The sequence below is a fragment of the Taudactylus pleione genome, unplaced genomic scaffold (assembly GCF_031769625.1).
Source record: "Taudactylus pleione unplaced genomic scaffold, aTauple2 ptg000454l, whole genome shotgun sequence".
Taxonomy (NCBI): Eukaryota; Metazoa; Chordata; class Amphibia; order Anura; family Myobatrachidae; genus Taudactylus; species Taudactylus pleione.
The window spans coordinates 9,957,706-9,984,810 of record NW_028284856.1 but is presented as its reverse complement, the minus strand read 5'-3'; the positions used below and the strand labels follow the sequence as shown (position 1 = coordinate 9,984,810).

At 41.5% G+C, this 27,105-nt stretch overlaps 1 protein-coding gene across 1 annotated transcript in view; it reads right to left on the bottom strand.

The window, feature by feature from the left end:
* LOC148505427 (fibrillin-2-like) overlaps window positions 1-27,105 on the bottom strand; it is a 191,059-nt gene that overhangs the window by 145,195 nt on the left and 18,759 nt on the right. The window lies entirely within an intron of this gene.

Here is a 27,105-nt window from a genome sequence, read left to right as displayed (position 1 = left end):
CATTTGTTTAATGTGTCCTGTATGCTATATTCTTATCCCCAAAAGGGAAAGAAAGGCATATTCAAGCACTCAGACAAAATAACGTCGCCTGTTGAAAAAAATGCCCTAGCGGCAATTGACACTTGAACATAACCTTATGCATCTTCAATAATAAACTTCAACTATAATAAAGACACAGAGACAGATATGGTGTTTAAACTGGTTGGCTTTTATTTAAATATCAATAAATAATAACTTTACTAAGGTGGAGACCAATGGAAACAACAGTTGGCAGAGATCAATGACTACCAATCAGATGACTACAATAACTTGCAGGGGTAATTTCCCATTCAGCAAGTCCATATGTGACATGACACTCCCCCAATAGGGGGGGGAATACTGAAAAGAGGCATTTTCCTGTTGTGAACTGACCTAAGTAAACTACAGCTCCACCCTTAAGCCCACCCCTACTCCTACCATTGGTTAGCTAGCTACCAAAACTTTATTAACCCTTCACTAACCCTGCAGTTGTACGTTAAACTGTCCTATAGCCTAGGGGTCCATCCTGCACATGTGTGTGCTCTCCGTTTTCATAATCAGAGTGTAGCTTGCCTAACACAGAAGCCAGGTTTTATTTTTTTGTACTGTTTTGTTCCCAACTGTAAAGCACAATGGTATATACTGTAAGTAAATGTTCAGAAAAAATGATAAGCCCTGCCACAGAACCACTCTCCGCATGCCAAGATTAAATGCAAGTAGCCATGCTATATATCACTTCACCGTACACTGCTGTAAAGGTCAAGGCCGAATCCTGCAGATATTACACATCATAAAGATCTAAGTCCTCAGATAACACTTCCAAAACTATATATGAAAGCATGTATTTACTTGTCATGCACTAAGGCCAGGACCCAGTTGGAGATGGAATCGGGTCCCTGGAATGCACAGTCTTGACTAGATAAGGTTATCAAATCAAAAACACATTTGCATCATATTACCTAGACCCACAAGTCTGTTGGCAGCATCTGTGTTACATCTCTCAACTTTCCCCTGATGTGTCTCCAACTCCCAACTGATTCCTGCATTCCCCGGTGTCCCTTATTTGAGTACCTTATCTGTATCACCAACGTTTCCCTACCCGATCTATGCATTCTTGTGTGTTTCATATTGGAGGTTTGCAGCAATATGCTACATGAGTTTACAATAACTGTAAGCAGTTCTAGTTTAGCTGGACCGTGTTTCTCTTGCTGGTTTCAAAGGCAAAGTACTTATTGGCTTTCATACTACTGTACTTGTGTAAAAGTATATGTCTGCCAGAAGCACTGACTTACAGGCATGACAAATATCATACACATAATGATAATAAATAAAAAAGAAGGTGAGATGTTAGTGCCCCAGGTCTAATCAGAATCTCCCATGTGTCTTGGCTTTCTCAGTATAGCTCCTAGTAACAGTGTGCATCAGTAGGGCTTATGCAGGACAGACCAGATTTTTGGCAATGAATATGTTTAACTTGGAATCATTATTTTTCTAGAGTTCAGACTGCTGTCGTTTCTTGATTAAAGAATTAGTGCTTTACTGTGCTTGACATGATATAGTTTTCACAGACAAAGAAAACTTTATGCTACACGTCTGACTTGGCTTTATATTTTAAAAAAATGGAAGCCCTGCACATACTGTATGGAACTATATACAATATTCCACATTCTGTATCAGTTACTCGACCATTCATGTATGCTAGAGCTTACCCAGCGTCGTTCATTTGGCATATGGCCACTAAAACTGTTTCAAACCCACTTTCACTGTAAATCTGCATTAAATATATATACAGTATATATTTATATAGTGCACTCATATTCTGCAGCGCTTTTCATGGCATATTTAGTCATTCACACCAGGCTCTGCCTCAGTGGACCTTACAGTCTATTTTCCCTACCACATGTATTACCAATTAACCTACCAGTACGCTTTTGGATGCAAAGCCAGACAAACACGAGAAGAACATACAAACTCCACACATATAGTGGAAATCGAATCCAAGACTTTCGTACTGTGAGACAGTAATGCTAACCACTACACCAACCGTGTTGTATCTTTATGTCAATTTACTAAAGAATCATTATTAGTTATATATAATGTAAGGTGTGTTCTATAGCTGCCTAATTATTATATAGTTTTATAGTTAAGATTCTAAAGGCTATTTGTCAGTCATAAAAAGCATATTGTAAAACCATACAGGTGTGTTTCCTGGGGCTCCTCCGGTCCCAGATGAAATGCAGGCAGGGTGGGTGATGTGAGCAGGAGTAATCACAAAGAGATTGTGTCTTGTCATTTGTCCTCATTTTCCCCTTTTCCTATGTGCTGATTTTGTATTGCCGAACTGGAGGCACCCAAAGAAAAATGGCTGCATGGAGCAGTCCCTGGGCTCCAGCTAGGGTAGGGAGGTTAGGGGTACAGTGCTGTAACTAGAGATGTGTGAGCAGTGCTACCATTACCTAAGGGGCAGCACTGTAACTGCCCCAATGCACCTGTGTTTGGCTTGGGTAAATTTCACCACTGCCTGCATCTTGCAGGCTGTTACATTTGGGCCTGTTTTTGACAATGTAGATCTGTGTCATGTGCCTCAATATGGTTTCTGAGAGAAATCAGCTTTGGTCCCGCCATAAGCTTTGATTTGTGAAACTGTGTTACTGTCTACATATTTGCCAAAGTGCATAGGTTAACTGAGCATATGCAGAAGAGCAGAGTTTTGCATAACTGGGTAGAAGAAAGGTGTTAGTTACATGGAGTAGGCACACCAGGACACCTAGTTTTGTGGAGCTGTACAAACATGGAGTTACCTTTTGTGGAGTGTGGTTACGCAAATGAGATAAAGGGGTGGAAATTCGTGTTCTATGCATATTTGCTAACTGTAAGTATCTCCTCTCCAGGAGAAGCCCGGAGAGGTGATGCAGCTGCAGTTTCGGGGGCAGAGCCAGGCTCTCCATGTCATAAGCCACCGCCCCTGGATCAGTGGTGAGGTGCCAAATTACATTATTCATGTCATTTTAGCCTCGTCACTCTGTACAAACCCTTGCACCCCGAGGGGTGCGAGGGACTTCCGGAACAGTAGGTAAATATAGTTGTATGTTCTCCATTAGATGGTCATAGCAATTTCCACCGCGCAATAGGAACTTGAATCTTCACATCTCATAACTGCCACTATCATATATATTTTGAGTGGAACTCATTTTGTGCTTTCCATTTGCACTTGACCAATGCAATAAAATCTTTCATATGCACAAAAATGGCACATTTTATAAAAATAGTACAGATGTGCTCTTATGGGGGCCATACAACGCCGAAATTCCGAGATGCTGATCCCATCTGCTAATCAGCGATCAAAACCTCTGGCAATCATCAATGAGGATTGTGGAAAAACAACATGTTAAAATTACCAACTCGCCAATCCCAACCATATTCTAGTTGGAAATGGCAAAATGGGAAAAGCCAATTTGTTGGATTTCTCTGATCCCTGAGCCAATCGTTGCCCAACAGGGAATTGCGGCAATCAGTCACAGATGTACTTTCTGTATTTAGTCAGGCAATAAATGAAATAGTACTTTAGCAGAATAATGGAAACATTTATTTTAATGACTGGCATGGTGCTAAATTGATAGGAGGTTGCACTTTGACGTGGGATTACACTTTTATACAGTATGCATATTGTGATTGGTCTGATTCATTGAATACCTAGGCCTGCCTCCAGTGAGCAGAGCTATCTTGCCTACTATTTGTTTCTCCCAGAGAGCAGACGCAGCTGACCACTTTAGTGGCGGGTGGATTCTCACATCAATACGGCAAAATGCAGCGCATCACAAATGACGAGATTCGCTGCATTTAGCTCCACCCCCTCCCTATGAATCCGTGATTCCCAGCAATTATCTCCCCATCCTGCCAACTTTCCTAGGAAGTGAGTGGGATGCGGCAAATTGGGCCAACCAGGGGTGCAGGGGACTACCATAAAAATCAGGAGACTCCCACACCTTCCGGGAGAGTAGGCAAGTACATCACCTGAGAGCAGGGATTCTGTACAATTTCAGATGTATAGGTTCAGAAGCAAGGCTTTCCATGCAGTGTACATTGAGAGCATGTTGTAAGTGGTTACATTTTAGTCCCTTTCTGAACTGTTATTGAATACTTTCCAACATTCAAAATTCAGAACTATATTATTTTTTTAAGCAATGCATTAATTGTCATGTTTGAAATTGGGAATAAGAAGCACGGACTGCAACAAAAATCCTTTCACAAAGCATCCTACTCATGTATGGACCAAGGGGTTATGAAAATAGTTGTACAGCTTTTAATAGATACACTTTTAATATAAGCCGGATAATGTCACATCTGGTGGCTATTACGGAAATGAGGAGATCGTGCTTTTTTTTGCTTTGAAGGCGTCTAATCTACCTTGAGAATGCAGAGCTGAAATCCATTCGCATGAGCTCACATAACTGTAATCTTCAAGCCTGAAAAACTAGGGTCAACAGAAGAGTAAAATTAATATTCCTCTGCTAACCCCTACCTCATATATAGGACAGTCTCAGATTTCATCTGTAGAGTACTGTGAGCAGGATAATACAGAATGTAGGAGCCTTAAGCTAGATAAAGAAACCAGATAAACCTTTTTGAATTCAGTAACAGGGTGCACCAACTAAACTCTACAGAACGGACAAGATAAAATTGTTAAAAAGATATCTTGCAGATGCAAATAAGAATGCACTTCCTTTTTATCTGCAATATGCATTTTTCATGAACATATATATTATAGATGGATATAGAGATGTGCAGGTTCGGTTCTCAGAGAACCGACAACAACCGAATTTAGGGGTGACGAGTCGAACCGAGTCTGACTGCGGAATCACTTTGGGGCACAGAGCCGAACTGCGCCTTGATTTGCATTTTCCTGCGGTTTGGAATTCAGATTTAAACACCGTACTCGGATTTTGGATTGCACGCTAACAGGTCAAAATGTGGGGAATTCAATTCAATACGCTATTGAACAGCGACGGGAGGGACTCCCGAAGCTATTCAATACACCGCGCTGTTTGGGCACGCTAAGGATTTATTCTCACACCCCCCTGGGGATGTGAAGAGAAATCCGACCAAAGAGCCGGGTGCGCAGCTGTTTTTCTGCATAGCGTGGCGCTAACAGCTGCGCGCCCGACACTTTGGTGAGAGAATGCCGGTTACCGCGCCTTAACACCCTTGTTAAGGCGCAATGACCGCGATAACTGGCATTCTCTGACCACACAGCGCACTGTATTGAATAGCTCCGGGAGCTTTCTCCCGGCGCTATTCAATTCGCGTTGAATTGAATCGCCCCCAAAATGACTTAATTTTAGCTGTTTTTTTTTTTAATTTAAAAAATAAAGAAAAGGAAATACAGATCTAAAACCAAAACACGTGAGGGTGGCTTTGCAAAACCAAAACCAAAATACGAAGATGAATCTGGATCCGAAACCTAAACCAAAACACGGGGGTCGGCGTACATCTCTAGCTGGGTATTGTCCATCTTGCTTGCATGAAGCAATTTTAGATGTTAATATATGTAAATGTAATCTCACTATTTGTTTCAATATTCTATGGCATCTATTTGAAAAAAGTAATTTAACCGCCAATTACATTTTGAGTATATGAAGCACTGTCATAACCTGTTTTTTCACTGCAGTTCTATTAAAAGGAACATATTTTAATTCAATTAAATTGCAGGTACAAAATGACAAATAAAGAGCACCATTCAGAAAAAATCTTGGGACCCAGTCTTTCAGGAGATACCCTATCATGGCTGGAAACCCATGGCCAACTGCAATCTAGAGAAGCTATGAAGCTATGATAGTAATATATTGTATATTCTGTAATCATGAGACCAAATAAAAAAATACAATATTAATATTCTGGGGTTGAGAGATGTTCAGACCATTATCATTGTTGGTTTAATGAGTGGGGTTTATGCTGATTGAACACAATTTGGTAGCAATTGCTCCTGCACTGCGTGCATGGTAAGAAATGTGTATATTTGTCCATATACAATATACTTGCCTACACACCCGGAATGGCCAGGAGGCCAGGGTTGGACTGGCACACCGGGGTACAGGGGAAATCCCAGGTGGGCCCCACTGCCTGTGGACCCACCTCCTCTCCTCTAAGTGTCAGGTTGTAGACCTCAAATTATAGGTTGTTACTTTATTATACAGTGAGTTACCTGGTAGAGCAGGACCACTGATCAACATGGGAGCTTGGTTCCCTTCTATGGAAACGACACCAAGATTTGCCTAATGGTTAGCCAAGCATCTGTGATGGCTGGCCGCACACCCTCTGGTGGATAACCACACCCTTTCCACTGATTACCCAGTCCGACACTGCAGGAGGCTCACGAAATGTGAAAAGTAAGCAAGTCTCCCGCTACCGGCCGTCCCTAATGGCCGCCCACTTACTGAGCAAAAGTGGGCAGGCTGGGGGGGCGATGATGCGAGTCGGACTGAATTGCATCAAAGTAGCTTGCAGTGTCAGCACTGTACAGCGGGGAGGGGGGAACGATGACACGATTGAGCCATCATGCCCCCCGCACTCCCCACCTATGGCCGTGCCATGGGGCAGCTAGAAAGTCGGTAAGTATGATATACAGAGTTATAAGCATATCTGAGGATGGATATCCCATACATACACTTGGGCCTGATACAGGGCTGTACGCTGATGCTCCCACAGCTGTGATTTTCGTAGCTGTGGATATGCGAAAATATGCTAATGCAACAGCAGCCGGGACTTGTACTGAGACGCCCACCTGAGCCATCGCAGCTGTCCGCAACTGTGTATACATACACAACATCGGAGGCAGATCAGGCAAACATCAACTCCTTCAGTGAATCTATGGTCACTCATAATGGCAGCCGTAGCTGAGATGTCGGAGCCATGTTTCCTACGTATGGGATCACAGATGCAGGATGTGAGATTCCCTGTAACGGTCAAAACTCATCTGCGTCCTTAGCCGACACTCCCCATTGCCTCCCCCAAAAGCACCCTGACTGTCAATCACACTGCAAATAAAGACATGCAGCGTGCGACTATGATAATGTACACAGTGCGACTATGATAATGTACGCAGTGAGACTATGATAATGTACACAGTGCGACTATGATAATGTACACAGTGCGACTATGATAATGTACACAGGGCGACTATGATAATGTACACAGTGCGACTATGATAATGTACACAGTGCGACTATGATAATGTACACAGGGCGACTATGATAATGTACACAGTGCGACTATGATAATGTACACAGGGCGACTATGATAATGTACACAGTGCGACTATGATAATGTACACAGTGCGACTATGATAATGTACACAGTGCGACTATGATAATGTACACAGTGAGACTCAGACTCATGTGCAGTAGCAAAAAATTGCTCCATTTGTGAAAACATCAGCATACAGTAACATACAACTCGGAATCAGGCCATTTCTTTGATAACCATGGTAATCTTTAGTGCACACTTATACCAATCCTATCCCTGGTGCAAAAGAGACATCTTGAAAAAAGTGTAATTACATGTACACAACAACTCTGTATGCATAGGCCACAATTTCGTCAACAAGCCACATCATCTTTGCATGTGTGCGAATGTCCCATCACCACAGAGTTCTGCCCTGGGAGTTGCATACATGTGTGCACTTGGCTCTGGAGCATGTGCAGTGTGGAAACACACAAGATATGTCTTAAAAAATGAATGAACTCTGCATCAGCCCAAATGGCTCCCTTAATCCAGTGCTTTGATACCATAATATGTATCAATACTCATATCATTAACATATTTCCGCTTCAAATTTGACATTATGGTAACTAAACCATATAGAAATCCATTTCAAACAATGCAGCCATAAATAAACTATTATATATATAAAACTGTTTCACAAAAACAATAGCAATTTTAATCCCAAGGATCCAAATGGTTCAAAAGAATAAAAGTGACTAATCAATTAAATATGTGATTAAGTGCCAATTTCAGTGCATAATAATTAATTATGAATATGGATTGTTTGAGTGGCAAAGATTTTTATACTTATTTTATACTTATTTTTAAATAAGTTTTTTGATGTTTTTAGGTGATTTGCAGTAAAAGGAATTAAAATAATTAGAAATAGTGTTGAAATAATATTCAGAAAAATTTATTTTTTTATAGTTTTATAGCATGACACAATGACTTATCTTAACTTTGTTATGACTATGTGGGAGTTATGTAATAGGTTCTGAGTTTAAGGAACCGGCGTATTTTTTATCAAGTTCGCCACTAAAGCTGGCCACACATCTAAAGATTATCTGTCCAACCAGCCAACTAGTTGGCTGGTTGGAATGAAAATCTGGTAACGTATGGGAGTAACTGATGATCAGCAATTTGCTCCTAAATGCCAGAACACAGATGAAAATGTCGTTCAGACAAGTTTGTTAAATGTCTGATCAAAACAATTTGTTAAAACAACAGTTTTTGTTCATTTTCCGGCATTTGGGAGCAAATTGCTGATTGTCATTTGCTTTCATACCTTACCAGATTTTCATTCCAACCAGTCAACTAGTTGGCTGGTTGGACAGATAATCTTTAGATGTGTGGCCAGCTTAAGTCTAAAGCTGGCCACACATCTAAAGATTATCTGTCCAACCAGCCAACTAGTTGATTGGTTGGAATGAAAATCTAGTAAGGAATACAATCAGCAATTTGTTCCCAAATGCTGGAAAATGGACCAAAACTGTTGTTTGAACAAATAGTTTAGATCAAACATTTAACAAACTTGTCTGAACGACCATTTTCATTTGTTTTCTGGCATTTAGGAGCAAATTTCTGATCATCATTTACTCCCATACGTTACCAGATTTTCATTCCAACCAATCAACAAGTTGGCTGGTTGGATGTAAGTTGGTCTAGTGTGTGGCCAGCTTAAGGCCCTCATTCAGAGGTGGTCATTTAAGTTGTTTAAGTGCGGCCTCCTGGTCGCTAGCTAAGCTGTGGGTTACCACCCACAGCTTAGCGACCGACCAGGGTGATGGTCGCAATGGTCAAGACCATCGCGACCATCGGGGCTTGCGACGAGACCCTAAGGTTGGGTCTCGGCAACCGCAAGCCCCAGGGAGCTTCCTGCTCTGATCGAGCAGGAAGCTTCCACTGACATCACTGCTTATGTCAGTGTGGCCGCCCACAAAACTTCGCTTTGGAATGCCTCCGTTTGTGTAGCCACCCCTCCGCCCCGCCTACAAAATGGGATGAGCTGTCGATCACCATCGACAGCCGCCCCTTTTGTAGTGAGCTCCGGAGCGAGAGAGTTTCTCTCTCATTCTGGGGCATGCGCACGCGCAGTGTGGCCGCTGCATGTGCACAGGGCCTTAACATCGACCCGGTGCGAGCGCTCAGCACTTGCGACCGGGTCTGAATGAGACAATAAATCATCAAAACCATCCTTTATTTATTTTATTTATTTAAATTTAGGGTCGAACTTTCGGAAATCATACTGGTTCCTTAAGATCAGAACCTAATACATAACTCACTATGGGGGGATGTTTTAACCCTAAAAATGCGGTCAAACTTTTAGTGGTTTGCCGCAATCACCATATGCATCAAAGTGGTCCGCTGAATACAGCACAGAAAGCTCGCACACACGCACACACGAACACACACACACGCGCAAACATTGAATCAACAGACATACATTTTGAGTAGTGTTGCACTGAGCTGGAAAAAGACAATGTGGCATTTTACTGTTATTGTTTTCTGAAGTTAGACCATTTCTTTATTGGACCACCATGGAAGTGTTCTGTAGAGGTAACTGGCAAGTAGTTTAAGACCACCAAAGTATTTCTACACTTCTTTGGGGGAGGGAAAGGTAAGCACTGATTAGAATCTGGCTGTAATTTAAAAGCTCCATATAAATTTCCAGCTGTCCAGCGCATCTGCCATTAATGTGATGCTCATTACACTGCTGATGTTGTCTTACCCCACCCACTGTGTCCATTCTTTTAGCTGTCATCTGTATTTATCTGCCATTTAACCCATATCTTCCATCCTGGCTAGGCATTACTGACATAAAGCATTGCAAGGAGTATAGTTGGCGAAGGCTGATTAAGCGTGAGAATATTGTAAGATTACTGGTATTTTGCTGTATGGCTGTCTATGACAGCCTTGTTGCTGGGCAGATTATAGTCCTGGCTGGTCAGATGTCTGGTAGAGCCAATGACATTGCTTGAGGGAGTTGTCAATCTATCAGTATATATTGGCTCGTTTGCATGATGACAGCCTCTTTGGTGATGGATCCTTGAAACCCACCATCCCACCCGTTAATGAATTTTGTTGTGTCACACTAACCTTTTATTTCCCAAATAGGGGAGGTGCAGCATGGTGGGAGTACGCTGCAGCTCAGTGGCTTTATGTGGCGTAAGATAACTTTGTGGGGGCACTTACCCTCGATGAACCTGGGGAATTTGTCCTTCTCCATGCGGGGGTACCCGGGTGCTTTTCAGCGCGTAAGCGCCTCGGATTGGCCCAGAGTGGAAGTGAGACCCTCGCATCGTTAGTGCGTCTTGAGGGGGGAGGTGTCAGTCGTTCCCCGAGTATTTGAGTGAGGTGAAAGCTGGAACTGAGTCTGCAGCGTCTCTTGCCACCCTGGTTAGGTTAATTAATTAATTATAAATAAAAGTTGTGGCCTTTTAGCCAAACTCTTGTTGTCTGTGTCATTATTTATTAGTTTAATTAAGTAAGCTATACAAGGTTGTTAAGGGTTTGAAGCAATAAACTAATGTATTATCTTATGGAGACCAGGTACTGATAATGCAACCAATTATTCAAAATAAATGTAAAAATACTTGTTAGAGAGTTAAAAACAGAAAACAAACAAAAGATGGTTAAATCCACCTAAAGCATTATCGTTATCCAGTGAACTGGATGTACTAGAGATAAAGTGTCATTCTAGTTACAATATTGAAAACTAATATGTGGGGATATATTAACTATGCAGCATTTCTTACATCTTTGCCATTGGCTTCCAGTTGACTTAAAGTGGCAATAATTTAAAATTAAAAACCATGCCTTTTTTATATTTAATGTTATTGCCACTTTAAAGCCAGCTGTCAAAACTGCTGAAGACGAAGCGGCTTTGAAAAGTGCTGCATAGTAAATTCACCACTTGAAGTTGAACTGGTCTGACTAAATGCATTCTGGGAATATCAGAATTCTCACATTAGCATAAGGAAGCAAGTAGACTTCTACAGCCAAAGAAAGAAGTGGCCGCGGATGTCCAATATGTGCAACATAAATAATGCCGGTCTCGCTTTCAATAACCCCTCCAAACCTCATAGGCGTGATTATGGGCTCAGCTTGTTAAGACTGTAGATGATAATAAAGAAAAGTGGACAGATTAGACCATCAGTGAGGTTGCGATTACCAACTATATACGGACACATCCGGGTCCCACCCACGTTTATCCAAAAGAGCTATAAAAATTAAACCTAATGTTTGAAAATAACCTGCGTTTTTCCACTCTAGGTGCCACTAATAGATTTCATTTAAACGCCCACTTTTCTTTATTATTATCAATATTATATTGAGCTGCTCTACATTTTTATACAAGCGTGGCAATACTTATCATATAACTAAGACTGTAGCATATTTTTCAAAATTGTTTAACGAAATATTCTCCTTGATCCTCATTGTACTGCAAATGTTATGCAATTTATTCAGCTGAGCTACCAATGATGACGCTCCATGAGATGTTAGGGTAGTAAACCATTGCTTTTTATTTCCGCTTACATCATAAAATGTAAGGTCATTTCAAAACAAAGGAGGTGATGGACTAAGAAATGTATAAATGTTTAATATATCAGAAAGAGAGTTCAGAAAACATGAAGGCTCTGCAAGATTATATCATGTCAGCAAATGAGTCAATACATAAATGCTACAGTACAGTTTGCTACAATCTTGCCAGATAACATCTGTTTCCAAATTGTAAAGTTCATGGGACATCAGGGTGTAATCAAAGAGTTAAAAACTGTTAATTGTGTAAAGTATTTTATATCCAGAAATCCATGCGTTCACAGGAGTCAAAAAGCTTCTTATAGTAAATGTCAACCATTAACTACTTTGTCTAACAAGATAACTGGAGAAGTGTCAGCTATCTCCTATCACACAATGTTCATATGATCTGACCTGTGTACATCTGCATCTGTGACATAGTTAGTTTTAATGTGTCCCTATGTTTTTATAACATCATTGGATGTAGTTAATGCATTTAGCAGAGGCTTTCAGGGAAAGTTAATGCAAAAACATCTAGCTGTGTCTGTTTTTTACTTTGAAGTAACTATGCTGAAACATTCTACAAACAGACAAGAGGACATAATACTGTGCTTCAAAGACTCACAGGGTGCTGATCTCTCACCCACATCTTTGTAAGACCGATAATATCACAGACACAGCCGCACATCTGCGTACCTACATCCATATAACCCACACTCAAGACAAACCACCTCCTGATTCTTCTGAAGTTCACATATTTTCATTACAAACATCCTGTTGTGCAGAAAACAATTGTCCCATTGAAGGTATCCATAGGTTCCACATCTGATGATTACATTATTTTGTTCATATGCAGGAGTAAAACAGACTATTTCTAAGTACGGAAACTTTCTTTGTGCTAATGATTGCTATTTGTCTGTTGTTATATCGCTTAGAACAAAAAATATTTGAAAAAATAGCACGTTATTTTTTTACCCTTTTGGTTGTGCTAAATATGTTATTACTTGTTGCTATATATTATCCATTATCCCTCAATATTCCAATTGATATCCCCACAGAATCCTCTGCCTCCAAACTCCTCACCCTCACTTCTTCATTTGGCCTCTCCCAATGGACTTCCTCACCCTCCCATGCAAGTGGGAATTTGCTTGATCTGGTCTTCACTCACCGTTGTGATATTTCTGATTACTCCAATTCCCCATTCCCCCTCTCTGACCATCACCTTCTCTCTTTTAACCTATCCCTCTCTCATTCCCCTCCTCTACCTCCTCAAGCCACCATCACAAAGTGTAACATAGAGGCTATCGACACAGTCTCCTTTTCTTCCTTGCTTGACTCACTATTCTCCCCTATCCTCTCTCTCTCCTGCCCTGTACAAGCTGATTCCCTATACAACGCCTCAATTATTTCTGCTCCTGACTCTGTTGCTCTGGCGATTACTACTCACCCTCGCAGATCCCCGCCCCAACCCTGGCATTCAAAATGCACCAGATACCTGCAAAAGTGTTCACAAACCGCCGAGCGACAGTGGAAAAAATCACACTCTAAGGCAGATTTTCTCCATTTCAGTTTTATGCTGTCATCCTACTGTGCTGCCCTTTCCCTCTCTAAACAGTCATATTTCAAGAACCTCATCTCCTCCCAGTCCTCAAATCCCCAGTGTCTCTTCTCCACCTTCAACTCCCTCCTATGCCCACCCCCTCCTCGTCTTCCCTCCTCGCTGTCTGCCCTTGACTTTGCAACCTACGTCACATCTAAAATTGATTCCATATGTCACAACATCATATCCAACCAGTCCCCCTCTCAACTTCCTCTTTTCCCCTATCACCCCTCCCTATCCATTTTACCAACTCTGACATCCTTCTCCCCTGTATCTGGAGACGAAGTCTTGGCCCTCATCCGGTCCTCCCCCCCTTCCTCCTCTCCCCTAGACCCTATCCCCTCCCGCCTCCTCTACTACTTTTCTCCCTCTGCCTGCTCCCATCTTGCCCACCTCCTTAATCTCTCCCTTTCATCAGGCACTGTCCCTTCTGCATTCAAGCATGCCCTTGTCTCCCCCATTCTTAAAAAACCTACCCTTGAGCCTAATATTGACTCTAACTACCGACCCATCTCTCTCCTCCCTTTTGCCTCTAAACTGCTTGAGCGCATTGTTTACAACCACCTTACCACCTTTCTTTCCTCACACTCCCTTCTTGACCGTTTTCAGTCTGGCTTCTGTTCTTGCAAAATGACCCAAGCTTTGCCTATTAGTGTTTCTTATTATCCTATTACCCATAACAAGTTTCTACAATGCTCTGATTCTTTCACCTACAATCCATTGAAACTTTATACTGCCTCCAGGGAAGCAAACAAATACAACTTGCTTGTACTTACTGTAGAAGAGCTGTGGAATCTCACAATTGAAATATACGCCTCTAAGCTTGAGTCAGTTTGGCCATTTAAATATGAGTGTTGCAAAGAGACAATTTTTGTGTGTAGGTTTTAGCAGTGACCTAATCATAGGCCGAGGATCTTCAATGTTACCGATGCTATGAATATAGATAAAACACAATGAACTTTTATCTGGTATAGTGCCATGCCATAAATGACCCATTGGATGATAAAAAATGTTTTAGAGGCAATAGTAATGGTAGAGCTGGGCATTACTATCCTCATGATTAAGGTATTCACATAAAGAACATTAAATAAAGTGTGTCTAGGACGGTTGGCCTGGCGTTGCAATGTAATACAGTACTATTGTAATGCATCACTAGGACAGGGTATATGGCTTGGTGAGAACTGTACTTATTTGGCAGTTAACCTGTAAAATTGGAAATTATAATGTGCATGCTATAATAATGCAAGTGTGCCAGGAATGAAGTAAGGTTAGCAAATTGTAGCAGAAGAGTCATTGCTTGGGAACAGCCCAGAGCCCTTCACTATTCACTTAGCACTGCCTGGCGCTCCTCCAACTACTAATAATGACTTTTTTACATTTTATATCTACATATCTTAAATTAAACACCAATAGCAACATACAGTATAAACACTTTCAAAATGTGTTTATTGCCCTTTATTGCTAGAGATAAATGGATGCAATGCCAGAATGCACTAGTATTAGCGAGCATTTTCAAACACTGATATCACTTTATAGTACGGCCTGAACCAATACAGTACTTCAATATTCCTTTATACCACAAGTCCCCAAGTTGTCATTCTTTCCTAGTGAAGTTACATTCTCAGTAATGGTTTATCCCACAAAAAGGTTGTCCTCAATCAATCGGTAACCTTTATAACTATTCACTTTGCTGCATGTAATGCTTACACCTCACATTATTGAACTTGTGTTTATGTAGGTTGTTTACATACCCTGATAAAAAAATGTACATTTGCTGCTTTACATCTACAGAATTTGAGAACCCCCTAACACTATAAAAGATGAGACATGAACATGATGTAATAGAATAGAGCAGTGGTAGGCAAACTACACTTCCCACAATGTACTGCACAGTTTCAGAATGCCTTAACAGCAAAACTGTTGCAAGGCATGCTGGGATATGTAGTTGCACATCAGCTGGAGTGCCGCACATTGCCTATCCCTGGAATAGCGGATGGTTTTACTTATTGCCTTCTCTGGAATCCTTTCTGGGTGCAGCCAGAGAGGAGCTGCTGCTCTCAGCTTCGGGGGGCGGGGCCAGACTATCGCCGTCATTAGGCCCTGCCCCCTTTACAGGAAAATCCAGTGATTCGAGGGTCCAAGATGAGGGGCAGGGCTAAATTATGCAATTTGCGTAATTTAGCCCCACCCCCTCCCTACGGGCCTGCAAATTTCTCAGAAAATCTCCCCATCCTGCCCACTTCACTAGGAAGTGGGCGGGATGAGGGAGATCTGCTTACTTTTTTGGGGGTGAGAAGGGGGTTACCCGAAAAATCTGGAGTTTCCCGCGACACCAGGGAGAGTAGGCAAGTATGGCTATAATTGAATGAATAATGTTGTATGTTGAGCCTGATAATTAGGAAGGAAAATGTCTGGTTAATCATGATAATGGGGAACTAAAGTGAAATCCATTGTTCTGGAGAATGTTTCGCTAATCATGTCCTAAAAAGCTTGCATGTGCTTTGAAGTTAGCGAGCAAGCCTGGACTAGCTGAACATCCATGCCCACAAGCAATGGGAGGAGAGGGTCAGACACAGCTGTTTCAGACAGACCTGTAATTTCCAGTGATATCATACATGCTCGGAAAGACCTTAGTCACATAACTGTCGCCAATTACTAGGAATGATATGTGCACAGTCTATATGGCAAAAGGAAGGAGAGGATTCTTCACAGTAACCACATTGTCTGTCTGTGTTATTCTGAAATGCTGACCTGGTTCTATGTCCATATGATCTGCGGTTACTCTCTTTACACGAGATCAGTTAGTAATTGGAGAAGATACAGGAAAAGTTACTCCTGGTATTCCAGCTGTTACAGCCCACATCATTCACATACATCCAGATTAGCTATCTCCTGTGTGGCTTTACTTAGTTTTTATTAATCATATTGAAAATACTGTGCAATAGCCATAAACGTGTATGTGTAGCAGCATTTAATATTTATCTCTTGAATATGCTCCACAGCAATCCCTGCATCCACAGATCTTTATTTGGATTTATTTAAACACAAAAAAACCCTTTATTAGGTATTATTTTGGTAAGGTATTAATGTTAGGGTTACTTTGAGAACTGCAATTTTGTTTCTCTGGGAGACTTGCCTCCTTTTCCAGGCGTACAGGAGAGCTACCGTAGATTCGGGAGACTCCTGGACGTTCCATGAGAGGAGGCAAGTATTTATAGCCTTCATCACATGTATAATCTCAATAATAAATGTAATCAATAAACTGTATTTAATCATAGAAAGAGATACCTGTCTGTAATAATTATTATCCAGACATTGTAAAGAAGCAATACTTGCTATGTCTATCACGCACAAATATGACAAGAAATCAGGGACTGAGTTGGGGGTCCAAAGTGAGTTCTCAAAGTGCTGCATGAGGCCCAGGACCGTATGTCGTAATCGCGCGCAGGTCTGCTGCGAAAATATGCTAATGATTGCAATCGCAATGTCATTGCACTGCCAGCATAGAGAAGCCCACTGCCTCCCACTACCGCTATCTCATATCCGTAATACCTTGCAAACCTCCATAAGCTTCAGTAACATCGAGTACCATCGGCCCTTCACGCAGAATTACAGCAGCCCTGACCTTACTTAGAAATTGCTAACTTCGTTGCATGCAATGAGTACTTAAGCTGTGTATGCAGTCGCAATGGCTAATTTATGCACGCCTATGCAACGGCGTTGAAACGATCAGGGAAGCCTGCGTTTCTATGACCACCCTCTCTGTCACCAAACACTCACTGCCTGACAATCACTCTGTGACAGGCTTGCCTACCCTCTCGATTTGGTCGGGAGCCTCTCGAATATTGGGTGCCGCTCCCGACCCCTGGAAAGGCAGGCAAGCATCCAGGCTGCCATCTGCCCCCCCGACTATCTACTAGAAACTCCTGCAACGTGGGGGGCCCGATGATGCGATTTGCGCTGAATCGCGTCATCGTAGCTCCGCCCCCTGCTTCACAATGCCTTTATTTTTGACATTGTGAGGAGGGGGCAGGGCTATGATGACACAATCATGTGACTCCGCCCCTGGCCCCACCCCCAACACAGACCCATTGCCCGGTCATGCCCCCCAATGTTTGCAGGCATTCAGCTCCCTCCTGGAAGGAGGGAGCTGAATGTCGGCATGCTCTGTGATGGCTCTCCGTGGTCCCCGTAATCACAGTGGGATCGCAGTGGTGCCTTCGTGCACTGCGATGCTTACTCATGCACAGTACGCACCAATCGCCCATCTGCATATGCTTTAGCAATAGCGATCCTTAATGAATCAGGCTCTGAGATTGTATAGTGACCCCTTTGCAAATTCAAGATGCAATGTCATTTTTACAAACACTGCCCATCTGTGTTCCTTTGAGCAGTAACTCTAACTACATATAATATTAACCTTAATACTAATGTTTAACTGCTCTTAGCCTCTCTGCGCTACACACAGCTTTGTTTACTAAGATAATACAAAGGGACTGCGCTATATCAATCACAGCAATAAAATTTTACTGTATATAGTTTATTGTAAATTGTAAACAAATTAATTAATAACAAGTACACATAATAATAAAAAGCATTAATGAAACAGAATGATTGCAATACAATGTGTGAGCAAATTCTTCTTAATAGGAAAGGTATAATTTGTGTTTGCCCAGATGTGTTCTCCGGAGTATGCACATGCCTAGAATATGAGCAAAATTTGACATAACTTGATGTCACTCATTAAAAAAACTATAAAATACATTTACTAATATAGCAAAATACATATAGTAAAGCTGAATACTGATGCCAGAACTTTAGCTTGGGGCTTTCCACAGATGTAGTCCTTTGAGACTTTTCTGAGACCTTTATGTGGCGCATTGAAAATTCCTGAGAGTTTCCTGAAAATATCTGTATTTGTATAGTATGACATATTCTTATTAATAGGAGCCAGCTGCAAGCATGTAATTCTAACATATATGTACTCTAGTCAGTGCTGCTTCATTTTAATATGGAAAAAGCTAAGCTTATGAGAGTACACTAATTGGGCTTAATTGACATTGCAATCTCTTCATGACAAGGTTGCATTGGCTGCCATCACCATGACCCAAAAAAGCAATTGCATATAGTAAGTAACATATGATAGAGTTTATACACGAAGACTGAAACCTGATTGGAAGTTAGAATCATATGACATGATCCCTCACATCAAACAGTGTGCCTCCATCCCTGCTGCTCCAGTGTCTTCCACCCGATGATGTTAACTGATTGGGTGGGCATAATTCAACCCCTTTAAAATAAGATATTGTAAATTGGGAATAAGTAGGAAGAAAGGGTATAGACTATTGCCATATTGTTTACTATTGCCATAGATAGTGTAATTGAGGTGTGCCATTCATTTTTAAGAAGTACAATCCCAGGCATCCTCTGTCTCACCCAAGACTCACTGGACCACTTTAAGGGGCCCATTTATCAATAAATATTCAAGGCTTATTCCCTGAAACACAGTTTTCTGGGAGTAACCATGAATATATAGTTTCCCCCGAATGTATGACAAAGAGACCACAGCAGATATCTCTGATACCTGCTGTGATCCCTCCATTCCTGCCGGCAACCACATCCCCCATAGGTTCCTATGGGGGATGCGATGCTGCCATATTTACCAGCTACCAGAAAGCAATGAAGATAGTGGCGGTCCGCTGTAGCCAATGGACTACACATCAGATAACTAGCCAGGAGAGGGTTCCATAGGAACCCACCCCCAGGAATAGCCGCTGCGCATGTGTGGTCTGTACACCGCAAATGTGCTGGAGTCCTGGCACAGGAGAGTAGAGACCGCTGATGCGGTCACTTCACTCCCAACTCATCGAAGAGATGGGCTTCTTTCATAGCCCCTGTCCCTGTGGGTGCATTTTGTTAAATCCCAGTGCTACGACCATATCCTGCAATGTGATCATGAGTGCTAATATGCCCAGATCGCATTGCAAATGCGATCATTAACTAATGAGCCCCTAAAAGCCTATGGGCACCTGCTTGATGTTCTGATTATCCCTGTTATATAGCTATGTGAGTTTTATTACTGGATCATATGGACATGAGGTACAAAAAAAAACCTGGTATCATCTTTTGCACAATTGTTGGACTTGGACTATTACAGAAAGTGTGAAAGTTCAGTGGTATGTTTATTCATTAAAAAGTTATTGAATTAATGTGATTATTGTATATTTCGCATTCTGTATTCTTAAATAGGTGGATTGTGGGTAAAAGCTTTGGCAGGGTACAGTTTTGTTTCCAGAAAAGGAGCTAAATTCCCCTTTATACTCTATCCCACCTTCTCCTAAACAGGGAAAAACTAGCCATGCATTCTTTCTGGGAGGCGCTCATAATCAAGATGGCTATAGCCTCCTGTTAGGCTGAATCGTTACTCATTGTTCTGGGTAAGGAACATGTAGAAATGTTTAGCCAACCCAGATGGGTGTTTTAGTGTGGGCAATAAGGGAATCAGACCATGGGGACCAGCGACCAAAACAGGGAACACAACTATCTAAAGCCAACTCAGGATGGGTTCTGAGAGTATGAGAATGTTCTACTCTAAAAGACTGACATTGGAGTTACATTATGACTTCTACCATGTCCAGAGATACTGTGTTGTGGGAGTTTACACCATTGGGAACACCTAATTGGGCTTGCTAATTTGTGCAGAGGTCCTATCACACTGATAGAGTGTACTGGTAGTGTGGCCGAATGGCTGGGGCATCAATCTAAGGGACTGCTTTCTGAATCTGCAGCTTCCTACACAGTGGAACAAGGGTTTGCTTGATAAGATTGCATACTCACCTGGCTTTTATTTATACATGGTTTTTATGTTACATTGTTACATTGTGCATCACTTTGTCACAAATGTACTATTCCCTTTTTATCTTGCCTATATGATCCGTGATTCCTAGTGACTGGGTTTTTCCCATTGCATGGGCGTAGCTACAGTGGACGCAGGGGGTGCCATTGCTATGGTGCCCAGAGGCTTAGGGGGTCCTGGACACAGGTCATATAGTTCTCTACCAAGTTCCCAGAATTGCATGCTAAGCGAATGGGTCTGACCCATTGCCAAGCCTAAATGAGGTGACATTCTATTTTCAGTGGATTATGTGTTTATGTGTTTAGTGGATGTTATAATGGTAAAGGGGGCCTGTAAAGTGGCATAATCTGAACTGGGCACTGTAATGTGGTATAATATGAACTGGAGGGCACTGTAATGTTACATAATATAAACAGGGGACATTGGGAACACTGTAATGTGGCATATTATTAACTGGGGGTAATGTAATATGGTATAATTTGAACTGAGGGCACTGTGCTGTATTGAAATGTTGCATTGTATGAACTATGGCCAGGGGCGCTGAGTGGGGGGGAGCGGGTACAGATTATCCGGCGCTGCCCCCCCCTCCCTCACAGCATATACTGAGCTGCAGAGGGAGACTGCTCATGGCTGCTGAGCAGCAGCCACAGCAGTCTCCTATGCCTGTGGTGCGGAGCGATCACACTGATCGCGCCCCCCCTGGCTTTGAGCAGGGCTGAGGGGGCTAGGAGTGCCCCCCCCCCCTCCCCAGCGGTGCTGCAAAGCTTTTTTTTTTTTTCAGGAAGGGGGCGTGGCCACGCCTCCTGCGATTAGGCCACGCCCCCTGTTACCCGGGCCCGCCACGGCTCTTGGTGGGCCTGACTATGGCCACAGTGTGGCATAAAATAAACTGGGGCCACTTCACTTTAATATGTACTGAGACACTGTGTGGCATAATGTGTACTGGCAGCATTACAATGTAGCATATTATGAACGAGGGCACTGCTATGGGGCATACAATGAACTAGGACACTGCTATGGGGCATACAATGAACTAGGACATTACTATAGGGCATAAAATTAACAACGGCAGCAGAGAAATGTGTCTCTTTAGAAGCATTAGAGTGGGGGCCCTTCAAAATGTTGCTATGGGGCCCACAAAGTTCTGGCTACACCCCTGCCCCATTAGTCTTGACTGTAATATCCTGGAAACAGTTAGGCCTCTTCTTATGTTGAAGCAGATAAACTGGAGGCCAGTGTCACATTAAGTTGTCCCAGCGTATAACGACACACCTTTCTATCTGTTTTTTGCATTCATGATCTATAGGAAAATACTTATTTGAGCAAAAGATTCCAGCAGTAAAAAGGGATTGTGCTGGGAAAGCTTTGTCAAATTGAGAGTGATGATAACATTGATGAGATTGTTGTTAAGTAGATAACAGTTATGAACAAAATATCTTGCAAAGGAGCTATTAATAAAACTATGTGCATTGAAAAGATGTAAAAAGATCAACTACAGTAGTATAACTGAGATGCAGTTTTGCTGTGGGTGCCTAATAATAAATCTTGGCTTACAGTTATGAAAGAGAACATTGCTGACAATGCTCGCTATCCAGTAAATGGTAACTCTAAATGATAGCCACAGTTAAAAGTTGAAATACTGTAGCAGTAAATGTAATGATGATTTGCATGACTATCCTACATGTACAACACACATCAGACAGCTGATGTCTGCCTCCAGGGCAGGGAATGTAGATCTGTGTCTTCTTTGTTATATGGAACTGTTCAGAAGAGGCACAGACATTATTACTAACGTGTCTGGACTAATAAACCTAAGAATTGGTCAAACGTTAAAACCTGTGCCGAGAATGGTAAAGTTTACCGAAGTGAGTAACCACATCAGAGAAGAGAATTCGGATGGAAAGGGTTTCGTGTAGTAAGCTGGATCTTAACATAAATACATAAATTCTGGAAATCTACTCCAGCTCTTTGCACTATTTCATGGAAGGCTTTGATATCCACGCCCAAGCAAAACAAGGTATTTCTGATCATTTACTGAATGTGCAGATTCTAGTAAGAACAGAGCTGGGTCCAATTCAATATAAACACTGTCCAACTGCACATTCTGCAGCGGCAAATAAAAACTGACAAGGACGTCTTGGGAACGCTTGGAGGTTGTGAATGTGAGAACTAGACACTAGTCTAGGTTCTGTCCTCAGCGTAAAACATTGCTTAAACTTGCCTGACATATGAATCATAAAGAAACTTTTACTGTGAACTGCTGAATGGAAACCAATTATTTGTGTGTTTCTGAAGAAACCTCCTATGTAATTAATGGAAGGTAATATATACCTCTGCACTCTTTCTTCCTGCCAATTAAAACACAGATAGGAGAGAGCTGCTAACATGGCCAGTGGTGGACACAGGAGCTGACAATAATTACAACTAGACTGTGTAATTTACAAAACTCTCACTAGCCACTTGCTATATAAAATGTAGCTTACTGCAGTAGTCAGAGAGGGAACTCAAGAAAGTTATAACTGTTTGAATATTGGTGTGACCAGATGACCTTGATCCAATTGGCTATAAATGCAAAGAGAATAATAAATGTATTATTCTCTAAGACATCCAGTGAGTGGAACACTGACACACAAGGCTGCCATCTAAATGTCATTTCCCATAAGTCCTTCCTCCTTATTTGAATATATACAGAGGAGGTTCAGGGGGATCCACAACTCTCTGTGGGTTACTGAGTCCTGCAGTCCTCTCCCAAGTAAACAGAATGCCTTCATCTGCAGCCTCATAGCTCAAAGTGGTATGAGGAAATGCAGAAAGAGTTGGCCAATGCAGCCAGCTAATTATTTTCTTGGAGCTACAAAGAGCGCGCTCAGTGACCAGAAGACTGTTGGCTGGGGATATTGTCTGCTTTTTCCTGGAGCCTAGTTTGTGTAGAGGAGGTGGCAAGGTCCCCTAGCAGAATCCTGGAAGTAATTTTTGAAAGGAACCATGCCCCTTCTCTATATGTTCCGGCACCAGGGAGGCGATTATCTCTTCAGGTGGTCTCAGGCACAGAGGAGTGACCACTCCCCACTGGTCATAAGGGACAACTTTAAATGTGTACATGTACAGTGCATGTCCAGCACATCACTTAGCTTGATTGGTTAAGGGAGCCAGGGCGGACTTACTCCCTGTTGTGTAGTGAAGCCAGACAAAAGATGAGCTTGCGTGCTCTGAAAGGGATATCTTTTTGAATATCAAGAAGAACTGTACTTCTGTAACATCTGTATGCTGTGATTTATCATGAACACATTCAGCGAGGGGAATTGTCTTTTTTAAGGCACTTAGCAGTAAACACGACACATCTGCTTGAATCCTGTCTCTAAGCTTAAACCCTCTGCCAGCTACCCTGCATAGACTGGTTCATGGTGAGAGTGCATTGGAAATTCACTGACACCTTCCAGGAAGTGCTACAGCAACGTGCCCACACATACACACTCAAATAGTTTATTTGATGAAGGGTTTTAGGTCACATATGCATGTTTACATTAATAGTTTGTGAAATCTCAATTTTGCTATCATAGAATTACTGCTTAAATCTTTCAACACATGATTCAGATTTAGTAATAGAGTAATATAGAGCAAGTTATTCTATACCTGGACAAGTGGTGCAAACATATACATTTGTTCTGCATGCAGGGTAAATATTGGCTGCTATTGCACGTAGCCCACAAATGCTGGACAGCTTTATTTTTACACTGCAATTTAGATGTCAGTTTGGACAGATCCTCCCCAAATCTAAATCTCTCTGCACATTGTACATCTGCCCCACCTGCAGTGTAGCACGGTTTTACCAAGATGCACAGTTACTTGCTCTATCTTACTCTATTCCAAATCTGAATCAGGCCCTAAAGGTGCACATCCATTACCCAACTGTGGAAAGACAGTACTATTATGACATCGAAATTGTACAGTCGTTCCCGATCCCCTGTAGTGTCTACACTGAATGATATGTCATTCAGTGTAGGCACCCTCCCTCATCCCTGAACATGGTCAATTTGTCATTATCGGCAGATTGACCGGCATGTTCGGGGCGATGATTGATGTTGGAAACGACCAGCAGGAGCGAGCATCGCTGGTCGTTTCCGACATTATAGTGCACGATTAATGTACGATTAATGAGCGATTGAACGATTACGATGTTGTAATCGTTCAGTCACTCATTAAAATTGCCTAATGGATACGCGGCTTAAGTCCTGTCTCATGCCAACCAACCAAACAGTAAAGTAACAGCTTTAACAATGTCCTTGCTCCTTCAGCTCACAACATAAGTAAATGGGTCACATTCCATCGGTTCATTTGCATTGTGATTGCCTGTGAGAACATTACTATACTTGTGTGAGGAGAATAGCCCATTCATCACACTTTATGTGAAGGTCAACTCAACATAATATTTCTGGACCGTCTGAAGCCAGCAGGCATCTACAGTACTAGCCTATCATCTTCACTTTCAGGATTCACTGGCCAAAGAATTAATCTGCTAACATCTTGTTTTCCAGTATTTTAAGGATAGGAAGACTTGTTGTTTTCTTTTGTCCTAAGGGCATACATACTGATGTTGTTTCTAGGAACTAAAAGGTCCTAAGGTAACAAGTTTTGAAAATAGCACATGATATAGATTTTATTTAATGAGATTGGTTATATATAGTTTTTTTTATAAATAGTCCTTTCCATTCTTACAGCACAAACATATGACTTTTAACATTTTTATGCACTGCACTTACATAGATTTATATCTCATATTGTGATTATTTAATGTCACTTTTACTGTATTTTACATACATTATTGGGGCTGCAGGCTGTAATTGGAACTTGCATGCCAGTAAATGTACAAACTTCACTTCAAAGTAATCTATTACTGTTGGCTGAAATTCATTAATGGCATATTTTCCTTTTTTCCTTGAAAATATTAGTTCTAAGAGCTAGACAGAAGGGCAACATCTGAATTTCTCTATATTTCATGTGGCATATTTAAAACAGTTTAATTTAATTAAATTGGTTAGTGCATGTTATATATGTACTGTCTGGTACAGAATGCTCCTAGATACAGAAGGAGTTCCTCTTTGGTGACAGCAGCTGCAGATGACCATGGGGAACACATGTTTCTAACAGTAAGCATGATGCTGAGGGAAACCATTGGGCTACACACAGCTACTGTGAGCTGGTGGAAAAACCATAGGAGCGCCCATACAGCACGACAGAGACAGCCTTCCCCAGAACCAGTACTGGAAGGATGTTTGGTTATGATAAATGATGAAGGACACTTACAGTTGCCAGCAAATGACAGTTTTAAGATTTCTACAATGATTAGTACATATTTCATGCCTCCACCTCACACTACTTCTCCTCATCATTCCAACTGTACCACACCAATGTCATTTGCACAGAGCTGTCAGTCACCAATGGCTGAGTTTTATTGGCAGCCCTAATGTAGTTGCTCTCACCATCAGCTACAATGAATATTCCCGCTACCTTATGTATCAAATAATCCCACTTAGACTGTCATTCCGCAAGAGCCATCTTTCCCTTCTGTTTCATTGTCATTGCATGTAATTTGATTGACTAATAATCAAAGTACAGTACAGTGCTGCACAATATGCCAACACATTATAAATAATAATAATACTATTATTTTTGCTTTACAATAAGCAATCTGTCATAAAACAACAGGTCAGATGGTAAAGCAAGCATATTTAGATTATGTTTTCTTAGTAAGAACTTTCTCCGTGTGCATGTTCCTTACAAATACAATAGAGCTTCACTGAAAACCCATATATGATCATGTCAGCTAAAGAGAGTCAATTGAAAGATTTGGTATGTCAGCAGTAGAGATGCAGAAATTAGTTTCAAAGTGGTTGTAGAACTGGCACACTTAATCAGCTGTAAAGTATTACATTTGTGATAAATTCTTGAACTTTAGATAGAAAAATAAATTGAGCTCAAGTCAAGCAGGATGAATAGATTCGTGCATGTATGAGCTTGTTCGAGCCTAAATAGCTTCATTGTATAATAAATGTAACATTTTTTCATGCGAAGGGCACACTCAAACATTGAACTTACACTTTGAACTTGAACACAGAGATGTTTGCTGTTTTAACTAAAAAAACAAGTTAAAAATACTATACAATGTATCCAATTAAGCTTAAACAGGTAACATGTTATAGGTTTTTTTTTTTCCAGTTTAATTTTATGAGCTGGATGTACTAAAAGCAAAATGTGGCCTATACTTCGAAAACTGCTATTTTCTGAGTTTTGGCCACATTCCCCATATGCACCATGCCCCGGAATGCGATACTTTCTGGAGCTTGGATCTGTTAGGAAGCATTGTCCAATAGAAGCCTATGAGCTTCTCTTCACAATGTTCCCTGAGAGAGATCCAATCTGATCCCTCCCAGAATCCCCCTCAGTGCTTGTGTCAACGGGCACATGCGCAGAAGGACTCCCAGGACATAAACCTGGAAGTCCTATCATAGTAAAAGACAGCTCTTTTTTGAAGAACTGTCCTTTGCAATGTTAATCGCAATTCTAAGTGCATACCAGCATTATTAACGCCACTTTGCACCCATTAAATGCGATGCGTAGTACATCCCACCGTGTTTCTTTTACTGTAACTGTGACCTGTGATCATGAACATTGCAGCAATCAAACCCAAAAGCCCAAAAATCATGATCGAAATCAGAACATAGACAAATTCAAGTCTCTTACATTGGGCAACAATTAATTAATTTCATTCTCTAGTCAAGATCATAAATATAATAATGGCTAGAAATGACCACAGGTCAATTTCTTTTGACCTTGATATATATAAGGACAACCT